Here is a 15,297-nt window from a genome sequence, read left to right on the forward strand (position 1 = left end):
TTAGTCCCTTTTATCCTAGACAAAAGCAGGATACCAGCATGGCTGACATGTGCCATCTGATGAGCAGAGTGCATGACATCCTGTGAAGAATCTCCTGAAAATGTTCTCAAAAAGAACCAGGCTCCATTCCCACGTGACCTTCCCCAGTACTTTTAGACAATCTCCACTCAACTCCTCAAGCTGCAACCCCAAGACAAATTCCTGCAGAATGGATCTTTTCTGGCTGTGTGATATTTACAGAGCTTCCACAGCACTGAAATATTGCTGTGGAATACCCTACCTGTTATTTAGTGAGAACATCATACACTCCAGTGATCCCACTGTTCTAGGTATACTGCTAACCATAAACCATCAGCTGTCAAAATTAATGACCAAAGTTACAAATTTACATAAGAAAGACACGGAACTGTTGGAGCAAGTCCAGAGGAGGGTCACAAAGTTGATAAGAGGATTAGAGCACCTCCCCTATGAAAACAGGCTGGGAAAGTTCAGGCTGCTCAGGCTGGAGAAAGTTGTGTGGAGACCTCATCTGAAGGGGCCTAGAGGAAAGCCAAAGCACTCTTCATCAAGAACTGTAGTGACAGGACAAGGAGTAACAGGTACAAGTTGAAAGAAGGGAAATTTAGGTTATTAGATATTTAGATATTAGGAAGAAATTCTTTACTGTGAGAGTGGTTACTGGAACAGGTTGTCCAAGGAGGTTGTGGATATCCAAACACTGGCAGTGTTCAAGGCCAGGTTGGATAAGGCCTCGTGCAGCGTGGTCTAGTGGGAGATATCCCTGCCCACTAAAGGAGGGTTGAGACTGGATAATCTTCAAGGGCCCTTCCAACCTTTAACATTCTATGATTCTGTTAGAACTCATGAAGTCTTTTTCCAGACATAAACTGTGGTCTACTTTCCCAAGGTTAAACCCAAAACTTTCCTTTTGAGGGAAGAGGAGAATTAATTTACCCCACTTGCACATTAAACAATGGACTGTTAAAATAAATTCTTTCTCAGGACAGAGCCTGAATTTTTAATTGGCCAACATGATTATGTCAGTCTGTGACTAGAGCACTATACTTCCCCTGTCCTGGAAAAACTCAAAGCCAGAACCATCCATTTGTATTAATAAGGATTTCTAAAATGACATGAAAAATGTGCAGCTGCTTAAGTTACCCATTTTTTTGGAAATCTTTCTCTTTTTTACTCATCCCCCTGGGTAACCTAGGAGGGAGAGTCTGGTTCTCTCACTGCTAATAAGACCACAGCATTGGAGCCAGGAGCTGTGATCCTCAAAACACTCCACATCCACTCCACATCCACATAGAGGCTGTGCATCTCCGTGCACAGCCTCTCATAAGACATCACACAAAACTGCTGTAGGTGCTCAGTGACTGTTGTTAGACACTGCAAAAGCTCTGCCCAGACCCCAAACAGTCTTAGAGCTAGCTGAGAGACACCAAGGTCTCTCACAGACTCCACAGTCCCTGCTAACTTGCTTTCTACCAGGAGGTGTTTCTGTAGCTCTGCTTTGTAAGTGGTGTGGCCCAGAGACATCAGATTGCAGGGTGTGGGAGAGAGAGGGAGGGAGCAAGCACACATGCATGACATTTCTGCCCCAGAACAACTCCACCATATGCTAATGCAGCTAAAAAATACCTTACTGTTCTTTAGGGAGAAGCCAAGGAGCTGCTTCTTATTCCAGTGAAGGGCAGAGTAAAGTAGGTAACAGCCATAAAACTCACCACTATTTACCCTAAAAGAAGGAAGAGCATGAACTCTTCAACTATGTGACATGATTCTGAGATTCCCTTTTTCTACTCCAAGAGCATTCCCCAAAACATTCCCTATCTCTGCCTGGTACTACTGAGCCAGGAGGAAATAAACTGGAAAGATTAAAGCAATGCAACAGTAGCAGTAACCAGGGTATAAACAGCATCTTGATACAGCCACAAGCCAAATAAATCTGTCTCAGGTTCGATCATCACAGGCTGTCCCCAAAGATTGGCCCATCCTACATCTGCCACCAGATATCAACAGCCACACTTCCCCTGCACTCTGACATCTACGGGGCCTGTGCCACCCACATAGGACCATTCCTGGTGCTCACTGTGTTTAATGCCATAGGAAGCAGGACTGAAAGATGCCAGTGAAACCTCACTCTGTTTGTTCTCTCTTATGTTTTCATGCTGCTCAGGTTCACCCTATGCTCATTTCCCTAAGAGTTTAGTCAGATAACACTGAGCATTCACATTCCTCACACAACGCAACTTCCAAGTCCAGATTATCAAAGTCATTATGGTTTCACTTAGGCATTCATCACCAGGTTTTTCAACTCGGATTTATTTGGTTTTTGGAGTGTATAATGGCATGGAGGGGGAGGATTAATTCAGGCAATGGTGTTCTTCACTGGTACCTAAACATAATGCTGTTTTGTGTTAATGTGTTTACAAAATGTAGTATGAATTCATTTTCTCAATCAATGTATTCTCAAGAACTCACCTGTGTTTTCCTTTTGTTCAGAGGCCTTGAAAGAATACATTACAAAGCATGTAACTAAATAAAAAATAAATTCTCTACATACTCCACACATCATTTGTATTTAAAGTAATGCAGATTTCTTCTTGCATAATTTCTGTTGTACTGAAGTCATCTCATATGACTCAGCTCAGTTACAGTGATGCTCAGCACATTGCATATCAGAATTAAGCAGCTCACAGAAACTGAAGTCACATGCTTTTGCAAACACAAAGGGACAGAGGATAAATTTATCCCAAGGGCAATTCTGTTTAAATCAAGGGGGCTACCTGCATTATGCATTTTATCCAGTAAAATTAGTTTGACAGTCTTACTGTGAAAACATTGTTCGTGTTAGAGAACACATCTTATAGCAGTCTTAATGTTTCACTGAACATTTGCTAAGGAATCTATTTTTTACAGACTTTTTCAGGCTTGTTTTCAATTGCCAAGAACTATTTCCTGAAGAAAGAAAACATTTCTACTTAATGTGTCATATTGGATCAAATTATTTTAAGGTTGAGAGTAAACAGTATAGCTCTTTGTGCAAGCATACTGCTCTGCTGCTATCAACCCTCAGGCAACGATGATTTGACATCTTCACTTCACATGTTGCCTGCATGATCTGTGCTGTACCTGCTCAGGACAGAGAACGTATTCTGGTATCCCTGAGGCACTCTGCACAATCTGGCCCAAAATGAGCAGTAAGCCTATGAGAAGCTCTTGGAAGTGCCAGACACCTACTTCTTGCTTACACATAAAATCAATGCAGGATAACAGTGGGCTCAGTTATTGTGAAATGAATGCTCTTGAATAGCTCCTTTTAACATGCCCACTTAGAATTTGCTACCCTTAAACAGTGTCAGCATAGCCATAGGCCCTGGGATTTGTTAGATATGTTCTGAACATCTGCTTTGCCTCCTGGTTCTGAATGAGTGCTGGATGCTGAGAACAGCTCAGGATTTAACTTTGTCTAAGATGTTCAAATATTGCACTGTGAATGAGATCATTTTATATTATAAAACATCAAATAAACATTTTTACCCATAGCGTCTTTTCTTTGTATCCTCCCATCATTCACTTCGAAAGGGAAAATGAAAAGGAGGGATGACAATTAATAGAATATTTGCTTCCCCTGGACCACTTCTTGAACTCTTATTCAGAAGAGCTCTTCAACAGTGTCAGATTTTTCCTCCTCTTAGTCCTATTCTGCTTTTCCCCCGCCATTTTCACTTCCTAGTACAAACTTCTGGGTTCTATAGGCACTCATATGACTGTCTCAACAAATGAAGAACCACAATTTTAAAGGGCAGTGAGCTGAATTCCAGGCAGGGCATTGTTCTCTGAACAATCAGGCTGAAAGTCAGGAATACCACCCCAGCTGGAGGTACTAAACAAGCTCCCTCTGTGCAGGGTCTCCCCTATCACCTTCACAAAACCCACCCTGCCTTCAGCTGAACTGGTTACTTACTTGCTGATGGCTTGGTACTAGCTAATCTATACCTGCTGGTTAATTTTCCCAAATTATATGCAGACTTATACTTAATTACATAACACTCTGCAGTAAATGCTGTCTTACCTGCACCATAAAGCCACAGTTGGGCCATGTTTGCAGAAGGCCTGACAGAACACAAGTAAAGCAATAGTAGCACCTGCCAACACAAAAGAGCCCACACAGTAAAAGAAGAAAATGCTTACAAACAGTCTTTTTCAAAGTCTTTACATTCTGGTTTCATTGCAGATCACTGGGTATTCCTTTATCTCCTGAACATTGTTTCCTGGGTGCTCTGCACCAAATGTAAAGACCAGTCTGTTTATTCTGAAGGTAATATATAGGGTAGGCTTTTTTTTTCATCTTTTTTTAATGCTCAACTTCAGCTGAAGCAGGCCAGGATAGGCTACTGAACCTGTGTTTCAGGCTATCTTCCTGCAATATGCTAACTGCTCTCTAGTGTCTGTTGTAAATGAGCAGACCAGCTTGCTTTCTGTGAGTTCTCTGTCCCCTTTTCTCTTCTTCCCAAGCAGATATCTTCTGTGATTTTAACTTCTGTATCCTTTGCTTCTACCACTGTATTCTGCTTCCACCCAGACTGCTCCTCAACCTCGGGTGCCAGTTTCATTGCCATAGCTTATTAGCTGTGGTCTGCAAGTTGTCCTGGTGTTTCACTATCTGTCAGATGACAGTGCTTACAGCCAAGATTATTTGTGTGCATTTTTCCAATAAAACACAGGATTGCTCTACAGCAAATGTTTTTCTAACATCTCAGCTATGATTATGTTTTGGATGGACATGCAGTTCCACAGCTGATTGTAGTCATTAATGTATAGAAGCACAAAATGCCTTTGAGCAAGGTATTTATAAGCATAAATCACAAATCCTTACCTAGAAGGCTGGTCTGCTTACAGCGATGCTGTCGGTCATCTTCTGATAGCCCATCTCCTGCCCTTCTTCACATTGTGACAAGATTTTTCTCTCTGGGGCTGTCCAAAAGGGTTAGAGAAATGTCTCCAAAGATAAGCATGTGGCAGGCATTATTTCTTCCTCAGTGACTTGTCAAGAAACTACTGCTATAAATCTACAAGAGTCTGGAAGATTTCTATAAGCTAAACCCACAATAGTCATTTTTGAATTTGAAACAGTTAGGAACCCAAACTGATCCCACTGATTTATTTACCATGTACATCAGGGTCTGCATCTCCCTCCCTCAGTTTCCATGCCTCTAAGCCATTCAGTTTATTTGTTTCACACACACTACAAGCCATCTTAAAATGTCACAAATTCTTAGTGCTAATACTCTGGGGAAAAAAAGTCTGTCTAAACTGGATGTCCTGGTTTATTCTCACACTAAAAAAACAACAGAATATTTAGCAAAGGCAATAAGTTTTAACCTTTAAAGAAAAAGAGTAATGCAAAAGTCATTCATGTAATTGAAAATATTTCTTTATCACTTCAAGTTAATGGGCATAATTAGAGTCACCTAACAGAGGTGCAAAAATATTGGATATATAAAGTAACAATCATATAAACAGTAGACTCATGCACGACAAATTTTGGCAGAGTCAAGCAAATATTTGAGTGATTTACAACAGGTAAGAGAAAGGACAGCATTGGGAAGTCAAACACTGAAATAAACAGATTTTTTTTGTTATTTGGGTTTTATAGCTAATTTCTATTTTACTATAGGACATTTCATAATAAGCACTCAAAGACATTTAGCACAAATTGGCTATTATAACTGGGTCACAAAGCTCAAGAAACATATTGCTGAGGCCTTATAAATACATACAGTCTGTGCATACAGTGCAATGGAAGAGCCAAAAATAACCAAAAAAGGATGGTGGAAGGGGAGGAGGGGAAGTTGATAATCCCATGCTGTGGTATTCCCCAAACACCTGGAATTCTCAGAGTGCATAAACCACTGAATCACATGAGAAGCAAAACAGTATCAGATTCATTTGTTTCAAGAAAAAAAAACCCTTGCACATTTCTCATAAAACAGGACCCTAAGAAACACCACAATTTCATAACTGTTTTATATGTGCTTGTGTGTACACTGCCAAAAATCTAGTCTCTGTCAAAAAAAAAAAAAAAAGGAATAAAACATAGTATCACTACTGTTTCTAAGTTTTATTCTAAAAAGTGATAAAATGTTGTCAATATAAATTGTAAACAAGAATAGTTTATTTTTCCCATACCAAGCTCAGGCTGATATACTAATTTGGTAATATGCTCTCACTCCCCAGATCAGCACAAAATATTTGCACATCCTCTTTCTGCCTTACAGCAAGTGTTACTTCCTACACTTAGTGCGTTAGGAAATATCACAGAAGATGAAACTTCATGCAACAATTATTTAGCAAGAGTCTCTGTCTGTTTTTGTCTTCTTCTCATATGAAGATCCTCCTTAGAGTTTATGAGATTCTGAGTTAAAATACAGAGGCATAATTTAAAATTTATTTTGATGAAAACCAAAAATAAAGTGCCAGTTCCCAGAACAAAGTCAGTCTGTCAAGTCTGCAATCTTGTAAACAAAAATTAAAGCTTTTCCTTCAGAAAAAGCTATGCTGAGCTATCTGGACCTCATTTTAGTTTCATACCCCAGCTTAATTTTCAGTTTACTGAGGTTCAGAAAGTTGCTCCACACTGATCAATAGAGACACATGCTGGAGGGGTGAATTTCCTGAGAGACTTTATCCACTCCATCAGCACACTATCATTCTAGGTGGAGGAGACCATGGAAAAATATAGATTCACAAATAAATTTGTCTAAGAAAAGCAAATAACCTGTTCATTTTCCTTTCCTTCTTCTACGGTAAACAGGAACAAATTAAAGACAGATGATAGCAAACAAAACAAGACCTGCCTGCCCTCCACTGTCCCTGATCCAAGAATCCTTGGTGCTATTCCTCGCTCTCAGAACCTTCTTTTTTCCTAATTTCCCACACCAGTCTGAAAAAAATCCTTAACTGTCTTACTACTGTGCACAGACAGTTCACCTTCTTGAATCATGAATCTGTAAGGTCAGCCTTACAATACACTGTATTGTAGCTCCAAATACCTTTCACATACTGCTACAATTTTTGGGCACCAAAATACCAGTCCTGAGGAAAACAAGCTCTGTGCATACTTTTGCATGAGGAACACGAGCAGGGTGAGAAAAGAGAAGTTCAGAAACAAGGTGGGAAGAGCTTTTCTCTGCTGCTTCTACAATGGCCTCTGCTCTACTCCAAGAGGTAACAGGAAGTAGAAAAAGTAGTTTTGAGAAAGCCTGGGTTTTATACATGGTCCTAGCTCCTGTTAGAAAGTTGAGCAGCTGAAAATGTACATATTCTTTCTATAACCATATAACCATGGGATCTCTCTGAAGATCATGCATCTATTCCTATTTACCTATTTTAAATAGTTCTATGCTTTCATTAACATTCAGATTAATTAAGGGGCAAAATAGTTTGGTTTTCATGATCTACAATAGTTAAATTATGCAAAATCAGTTTTATAAATTATCTACCAATCATCCAAACTACCTACAACCATTTATTGAACAAGTAAGAGCTCAAAAGGAAAAACAAAACCCCAAAGTCCTGTCAAATAAGCTATTTATCTTGAATCCCAGCAAACACCCACTTAAACTACTGACAGTAATTTTCATGCTGTATTTGTAAAAAATGTATATAGTTGAAGCAAGTTTTGTTTAACTGCAACAACAGATATATTTAATACCTTTACTGTCATGAAAGATCACCAGCAGTGTTTTTCAGGATTGTCAGATTAAGACTATTAGACCAAATAAAGCTATAACTGAAAAACAATAAAAATTTATGACTGCTGCTTCTTGCTCTTGCCTCAGCTTGGTTCATAAATCAATGCTGCTCTCAGCTTTCCAAGCTGGTTTCACTTTCTGGCTCCTGTATGATAATTACCAAGGCCCAGAAATGGTGCAGACCTGCAAAATTCCTATAACTGAGGAACTGAATATAACCTTCTTTTCTAGCTAAGTGAAATTCCAGCTACATCAGTGAAGCCACATTTTCAATTATGCTGTCTCTGGCAGCTATCTTTGCAGATGGAGTTTCTGGAGATCAGCTAAGGCATTTTGATGCAGTCCACTGTGGGTCCCTGAAGTAAGGAATACTCTGGGAACTTAAAAAAGCAGTGTTGATATCCTGGCCCTCAATCCCCATCCTCAATTTAATACACTAAAACACTTGAGGTGAGTCCATGCCTTCTCACCTTTGGATTGTTTGGATGAAACCATTGATCCTTTAGGGAAAACCTATCTGATATCTCAGCTTTCATTCTGTACATCTGAGGTACCAAGCTCCTTTTCACCAATCTGCCTGCCACAGGTGCCAGCACTTTCTTACTGAAAGCAGAAAAGTACAGAGACAGATAAATACCATGCATATTCTCATCTAAGAATTACATTAAAAATTTGGAAAAGCTTTTAGAGTCAGGTGCCCCAGGTTTTCCTCAATTGATAAGCTGCTTTCTTAGCTCTTGTCACAATACATTGGGTGATTTGAAGCTTGCACTGAAGTAAAGCACACCTGACATTGAATCCCAGGTGCTGCAGGACCTACAAACCCTGCCCTGGGGCATGGGAGAGGTTGCAGAAGTGTGCAGACATTTGAAGTTCTGTCCAGTCCAAGTGCTGAGAGCACATCTCTCACTCTTCCTGGTCCCCAACTGCTCTTTCAGCTTGTCAACACCTCCCTTTTGACATGATAGGACTTTTGTATGGACCAAAATTATCCACTACACAGCCCTCCCCAAAACACTTTTGGGTGGCACCTTTGATGGGATACATTTTATGTTTCAGTGTATCTTGGCTTGTACTTCAATCACATCTTTTAATCTACCTGTGGTATACACACTCTGTTTAAAAAGATACAGCTGTCACTTTATGGCCATTTCTGCAGGATTATTTGAATTTGAACACTTTCATCACTGGATGACATACACTGCTAGTGCAGAGATTTGTATTGCCCGTCTCCTAAGGTGGGGACAAGCACTGACAGAGGCTTTCATTTCTCCCCAGCTGTCCCTTGACATAGCAGTGCTCAGGGAAAGGCACCCTTTGACAGCCAGCTCTGTGCAGCACACTCGTGTTCTGGTCAAGCAATGCAATTGTGAGGGGGAGGGAAGGAGAGGAGAGGGAAGAGGAGAGCACAGGACAAAAGCAGATCATGGAGCAAGAAGTGGTAGTCACTGAGAGCTCTACATATGCAAGTAGGATGCTGGTAAAAATCTCAGCAGAGAAAGCACTGACACCAGTACAGCGCAATGTGCTTTTACTACATCTAGCTCCACCTAGATGTCAGGATGCTGTGCTCTACTCTCAGCTCTACAGGCATTTGTTAAGTGCAAAGTGTTCCAAAAGGGCAATGATCCACAGGATTCTCAGTGTATCTGTAGGTACATATAGGAACATGTATATGAACATGTAAGGATGGATGATGTTGCAGAATAGTTGCCATTTTTTGATGGAAGAGTTATCAGGTTAAGAGGATCCTTTAAATGTTTTGTGTTCCATGGTGCACAAAACCTTTGAGCATATACTTGTTTTAAGCAGCTCACACTGCCTGGCTCAGCAAGGGTCATGTTCAAATTTGCTGCTAAAATTAATGTCAATAGCATTTAAAGGGTCTCTTCTTAGAAGCGTTTAGCTCTAAGAACCAGAGCAAATACATATCTAGCAAGAGACACAGTAACTTAAATTTATAACCTGACCTTGAATTATGGGAAAGTATTTTATAACATTCCAGATTTATAATTTTATTTCCTGGAGACCCTGACTATAAAAATGAGGCTGGACTTAAAGAAGAAAGTACTCTTCTGGTTTTCTTAACAAGGTGTCCTTGAGCTGTATAATCTCATAACATAAACCAGACAATCTTTTAAGAAATCTATGTTCTTCCTTAATTGTCTCATAGCTAAAGGCTTTAAAACCAAGATGAGGTATGTACTTCCTCACACCCACAGAAGCAGAGACACTGAGCAAAATTCTAGCTTTTATTATGCACATTTCTTGAGAGTATGATATTCTTTTTCTCCATATCCAAATTTTACAAGTACCTTTTCTCTTTCTTGATTTGTAGCCTAAACAATCTTTGCATCATAACATTTCCAAATTTTCAAATTTATGTCAAGAAAAATATCCATTCTTAGCTACAATAAAATTCAGAGGTAAATGCTTTACAGTCTTATGGACTCATTTTTTCAGTGATGTGTAAACAGACCACTTGTCCTTCAATCATTAGAATGTTCTAGAACAGGATTTCACTACAGAAAACTCAAACATATTCACTGTTATTCACTTGACAGCTTAAACTGATAATAACACACATGCTTATACTTAATTATTCCTTCTGTTATGGAGTCAAGACCAAAACCAAAGCCTTAAGTTATTGCATTATTTTCTGTTACAGTTTTTCACCTCTCACTCATCTTACAAAAATATAGGGAATGGGAGCACAAAACAAAGAAGCAGAGGAAGTAGCTTCAAAAATTTGAAGCTTACTTTACAGTTACTTTCTCTTTCCTGGTTTTCAGGAGTAACTATAAAAAAGCTCAAATTTTATTTTATTCTTTTCTTCAAAGAGTTGCTGGGAATAGAATTCAAATTATCAGAGGTTCCCTTTCTTATTTAGGGCCACTGACTGACCCTAAGAAAAATGTATTGAGGCATTAGATGTATTTGTTTGAAATACTTGATATTGAAATTCAAACAGTTCTTCAAGCAGAATTCCTAACAAGAAGGATTTGTGACAGGGAGTCTACAAGATTTACTTTGAAGAAAGAAAATGTGTGTTTAAGAGACCCTCGAACCTTCAAAAGAACACCTCCTTCAAAAGGCCCCACCTCACAGCTGTAAGGAGTTTTCAGAAGTTAATGTATTTACATAAAGTGGAAAGACTTGCAAACTGTACAAGGCAATTACTGAAAACAGTGGTGTAGTATTGAACAAAATGGTCCCGATTTTCCTTGGGTTTTTTTTCAAAGAAATCCATTATTTCTTTCATCTACACTAAAACTATAGAACAAATCCTATAGTTCTTACTAAAAAAAAAAGCAATTTTACAGACTTCCTGCTGGTCTTAGATGGAAAGAAATGGAATACTCCTGTGGGGTGAAGGACAGAAAGAAAAGGAACTTGAAAATACAGTCCATAAGAAAGAAAAATTGTATTTAAAATGCACCAAATAAACACTAAAGACCTATTACCATGTATTTGAGCAGCTTTTTCTGACATTTCTATGACTACACCTATGTCTATTTTGACACATATGTATGCTTGTGTATTCATGCACCATGCCACACAGAGCTATCCAGATGAAAAGCCTGTCCCATCCTTTTTAGCTTCAGTTACAATACACTGAAACCAACATACTCTTTGCTGTCATCAGCTAAGGCTTCCCTGGGAGAGGACTCCATGGTGTCTTATGTTTTAAATCAGCTTTGTGAACTTAGTAAAACTTATAATTCAGGAAGAGAGGGGTAAAACAGCTAGAAGACACACATAAGCATCAGGTCTAGCTGGGCAATTCAAAGTGATCAATGCATTTCTTTTGTTGGGGGTTTTTTGTTTTATTTTAAAAATATTTTCCTTCTTCTAGTTTATGTACAACTTTTGCCTTTTGAACCCCACCTTTATGTTTCTCCTAATCTCTGGAATTATCCTGAAGATGTTTCAGAGAGAGGGGTAGAGAAATGAAAATTATTTTTGCAACAGAGTAGGACTGGTAGAACTTTTCATCAATAGTGCTGTGGGCATGACGCACGAGCACACGCACACACAAACCACCACACGTCCACTGAAGATTCTTCCCTGATTCCTAACTGCCCAGTATCAACTGAAAAAAAAAAATCCCACACTGCAAAACATGGTAGAATGAGTGAATGGTATTTTTGTATGGGAGCTCTCTAGACTTCATCACAGAAATCTCTTTCCACTAAATACTGCAGTATCATTCAGCCTACACATAATACTGTATTTTAATCTGGCAACACTCGCCCATGTGGTAAGAACACCCAACAAGTAAGATAAGACTGACAATATCTGAATTAATTTGCATTCACCTCCTTTAGTAAAAGGGAATCCATATTTAAATTAAAAAGTTTTATTCATTTTTGAAACTATCTTAATTCAAATACATTACTGATCATCAATCAGTTCCCAATAAATCAATCACTCTGCCTGAATGCTTGACACATGCTTAAAATCATACTGTATATTTGAAGGGGAAAAAATATAAAAATCTTTTTTTCTACACATTCACCAGAATGTATCTCCATTGATCATTGTGGAGCAACTTTCTGAACCTCAGTAAACTGAAAATTAAGGTGGGATATCAGACTAAAATGAGGCTCAGATTGCTCAGTGTATGTTTGTCTGAAGGAAAAGCCTTAATTTTCGTATGCCCAGCATACAAAACTATGAAAGTATTAAGGTTCTGTAGCTGCAAAAATTACATAGCTGACCAGGAAGATTATAGACACAAGCATCTCCTGATTTTCTCAGCATAATTAACAAGATAGCTCTGAAATTCTAGGACTCTGAAGTCACATTGCCTCTTGTAGACACTTGGATGGTGAAGCAAAGCAAAGGCTTCCACTTATGCCACTCTGGAGTGATCCTATTTCCTATTTGTATGGGATTGTGAAACACTTCTCTTGTGAAGCATTCTTTTTAATATGAGGGTTTCCTCCAAACACAGAGTCTACTGCCACCTCACCTGCCAACTTTCAGAGTCTGCGCAATCACTGCAGTAAATGCAATGAAATCTTCGAGCCATTCCCCAGTACTTAGACTTTCCTCTGTTGGACTTTGAAAGCCTGCTGCTGTATGGTTACTGTGCAGAGCCTGTGATTCAGTAACATGAGTGAAAACCATGAGCCTGAAAACATTTACCTGACCTCTGGGTGATTGCAGAGGAAGAAATACAGCCTCTAAGGCCTCTCCATTTCCCCACATGGATCTTAGTGCAAGCTAAGTACACTAACTCTAGCAGTTGCAGCCTAGATGTATGCAAGAGTTTTTCCTCTTTATATGCCTTGAACAAACCTTAGAAATGAAACTTCACCAACTTTTTCCCCACTGCTACCTTCAGCTGTTAGACAACCTGAGAGACATCATGGGGCGCAGGAAAGGACTGGGTCATCTCTGTATCCTCTCTAGGCCAGGACACAGACAAGGCTCTCCACAGACTGCCATAGAGGCCTTGTCATGCCACAGCACTTATGGCTCTTGACCCTGGGGGCTGAGGATGCCTCTTTGCTGCTGCTTTAGGGGTCAAGCAAACTGCTGGTAGGTGTGGAACTAAAACACCTTCATTCTCAAGTTCAAATCATGCCCCTGCACAGAACTCTAGGGGTTTTCCATGCAAAATTATTATTTAGGTCAGTTTTCTAAAACAAACAGATTCTTTGACAAGGTAGGCTGAAAAGCTGCTATGAAGATTGGTAAGCCAAATAACAGGATAACACATACCTAACCACAGGCATAAGCATATTTTCACACAAACCTTTGATTTGTTGGTAGCAACCTTATCAGATACTGTCTGAGGAAGGGGAAAGTTCCCATAGCCAAGTCATCCCTTTATATATTTAACCTGCAAACTTCAAAACAGCAAAATTTTATATAGAGGAAGTCAAAGTTACTGTAAAGAGTCAGGTTTCTGAACTTCTTACCGTCAGCTCCCCTCCCACCCTTTAATTCACATACCTATTGACACAGGCTTCCAAGCTGTAGGTGCCTTGTTATGTCTTCAGCATCATCAATACCTATAATAACAGGTGTTTCACATACTGCAGAAGTACAAAAACAGAAACGTGAGACAGTCAGAAGAAAACACTGATATCAAAGATATTACAGTAAGAGGGGGTATTTTATACTTGGAAATTTCAAGGAAATGATAGTGCTTTACCTGTAATGCTTCAGAGCAGTCCCCAGAGTAACAGCACACATTCCTGTTGGAGTTTTTTCCTGGAGTACATGGGACATAATATGCACATTATGAAAAAAAAATCAACCTGTTGCTATAACATTCAGTTTCCACAACGTCCACACCTGACACCGTAGCACAACATTTATTTGACACACGCAGGTGAGTGCCTGCCCCGCACCTCAGTGAAGCTCGCAAGGTGAAAGCCTTGTCTTTTCATCACCATGTCTGTCCCTCTTCTTCCCATGTGGGATTCATCAAAAACACGTCTGCAGGAGCCAGCAAAAGGGCTGCAGTGCTACACCTGCAGCTGGGGGCAGAAGCCTGCCTGAAGGTCAGACTCAGCATGAAGCCCTGGGCAGCAGCACTGAGAGGGAGCTGCTGGCATGGGCAAAATGCAGGAATGGTGGCTCGTATGGTCACAGCTTATTTCATAAAAGCAGAGCTGGTTTTGTTCCAAAGGCAAAGAGGAGTCAAGTGGCCAGAAAGAGGCAAAAAAAAAAAAAAAAAAGAATAATTTCTGAGATTCTCAGTACTTTGCATACAGTGTTCACCCCTACCTCAAAAAGGGGGAGAAGGGAAATGGACAAATGAACTGCATTTGTGTTGTGGATTCTAGGACACATATCTACAATCATCTCTGCTATTAAGAGGAGGATCTCAGGTGGCTTGGAATGAAAGATCCAATAGGGCACACTGACAGAATAAAAGCTATTACTTCTTATGCCTTTACTAAAGAATTTCAATGGATTTAATTTAATTTCAAGAGTGTTTTGAGAGCCAAGACTGTGTAGCCTTTCATCAAGGGTTACCATACCCATAAGCATGAAGCTTCTTTTTTTAATGTATCTTTTGAGGTTTTTCAAAGCAATGATTTTTTTCTTTTGAGAGACTTCTATTACAGCCTATGCCATGCTCTGTGAGAAAGGTTTAATCCATGCTGCTTCTGCTATTACCCATAGTGTCAAAAAAGAGCAGTGCAAATATTCACAATATCCTCAGACAGAAATAGAGAGAATACTTTTGTGCTTTCATATTAGCCTAATTCAAATTTTTTCTCAAAAAAAAAAAAAAATCCAGGCATTTATTTCAAAGATAAAGTAGGCATCTTCTCAGAATTGCCAAATTGATAATAATTTGCCTTTATTTTTGATTCCAGCAGCTCCTATCAGACCACATATTTACTAGAGCAAACTTTTCATATTAACATTAACTGCATGTAAATGAAGTTCCATTTCATATTAAAAAAAAATATTTTTAAGTCATTCACCTCATTCTTGTTATGACTTCAGAATAGCATAGATAGCAATGCTGTGTGATCGCAAAAATCCTGTGGCTCTCTGCAGAGCC

At 39.3% G+C, this 15,297-nt stretch overlaps 1 protein-coding gene across 1 annotated transcript in view; it reads right to left on the reverse strand.

Annotated features, from left to right (window-relative positions):
* Positions 1 to 13,797, reverse strand: part of PTPRC (protein tyrosine phosphatase receptor type C) — a 73,506-nt gene extending 59,709 nt beyond the window's left edge. The window contains exons 1-3 of the mRNA XM_041479644.1: positions 13,728 to 13,797; positions 4,886 to 4,983; positions 4,082 to 4,154 (exon numbers count right to left, since the gene is read on the reverse strand). The gene's annotated coding sequence lies outside the window, so the exon portion shown is untranslated. The remainder of the gene's footprint in view (positions 1 to 4,081; positions 4,155 to 4,885; positions 4,984 to 13,727) is intronic.
* Positions 13,798 to 15,297: the final 1,500 nt, after the last annotated feature.

The sequence above is a fragment of the Pyrgilauda ruficollis genome, unplaced genomic scaffold (assembly GCF_017590135.1).
Source record: "Pyrgilauda ruficollis isolate IOZ18807 unplaced genomic scaffold, ASM1759013v1 scaffold49, whole genome shotgun sequence".
In the NCBI taxonomy this organism is placed as follows: domain Eukaryota; kingdom Metazoa; phylum Chordata; class Aves; order Passeriformes; family Passeridae; genus Pyrgilauda; species Pyrgilauda ruficollis.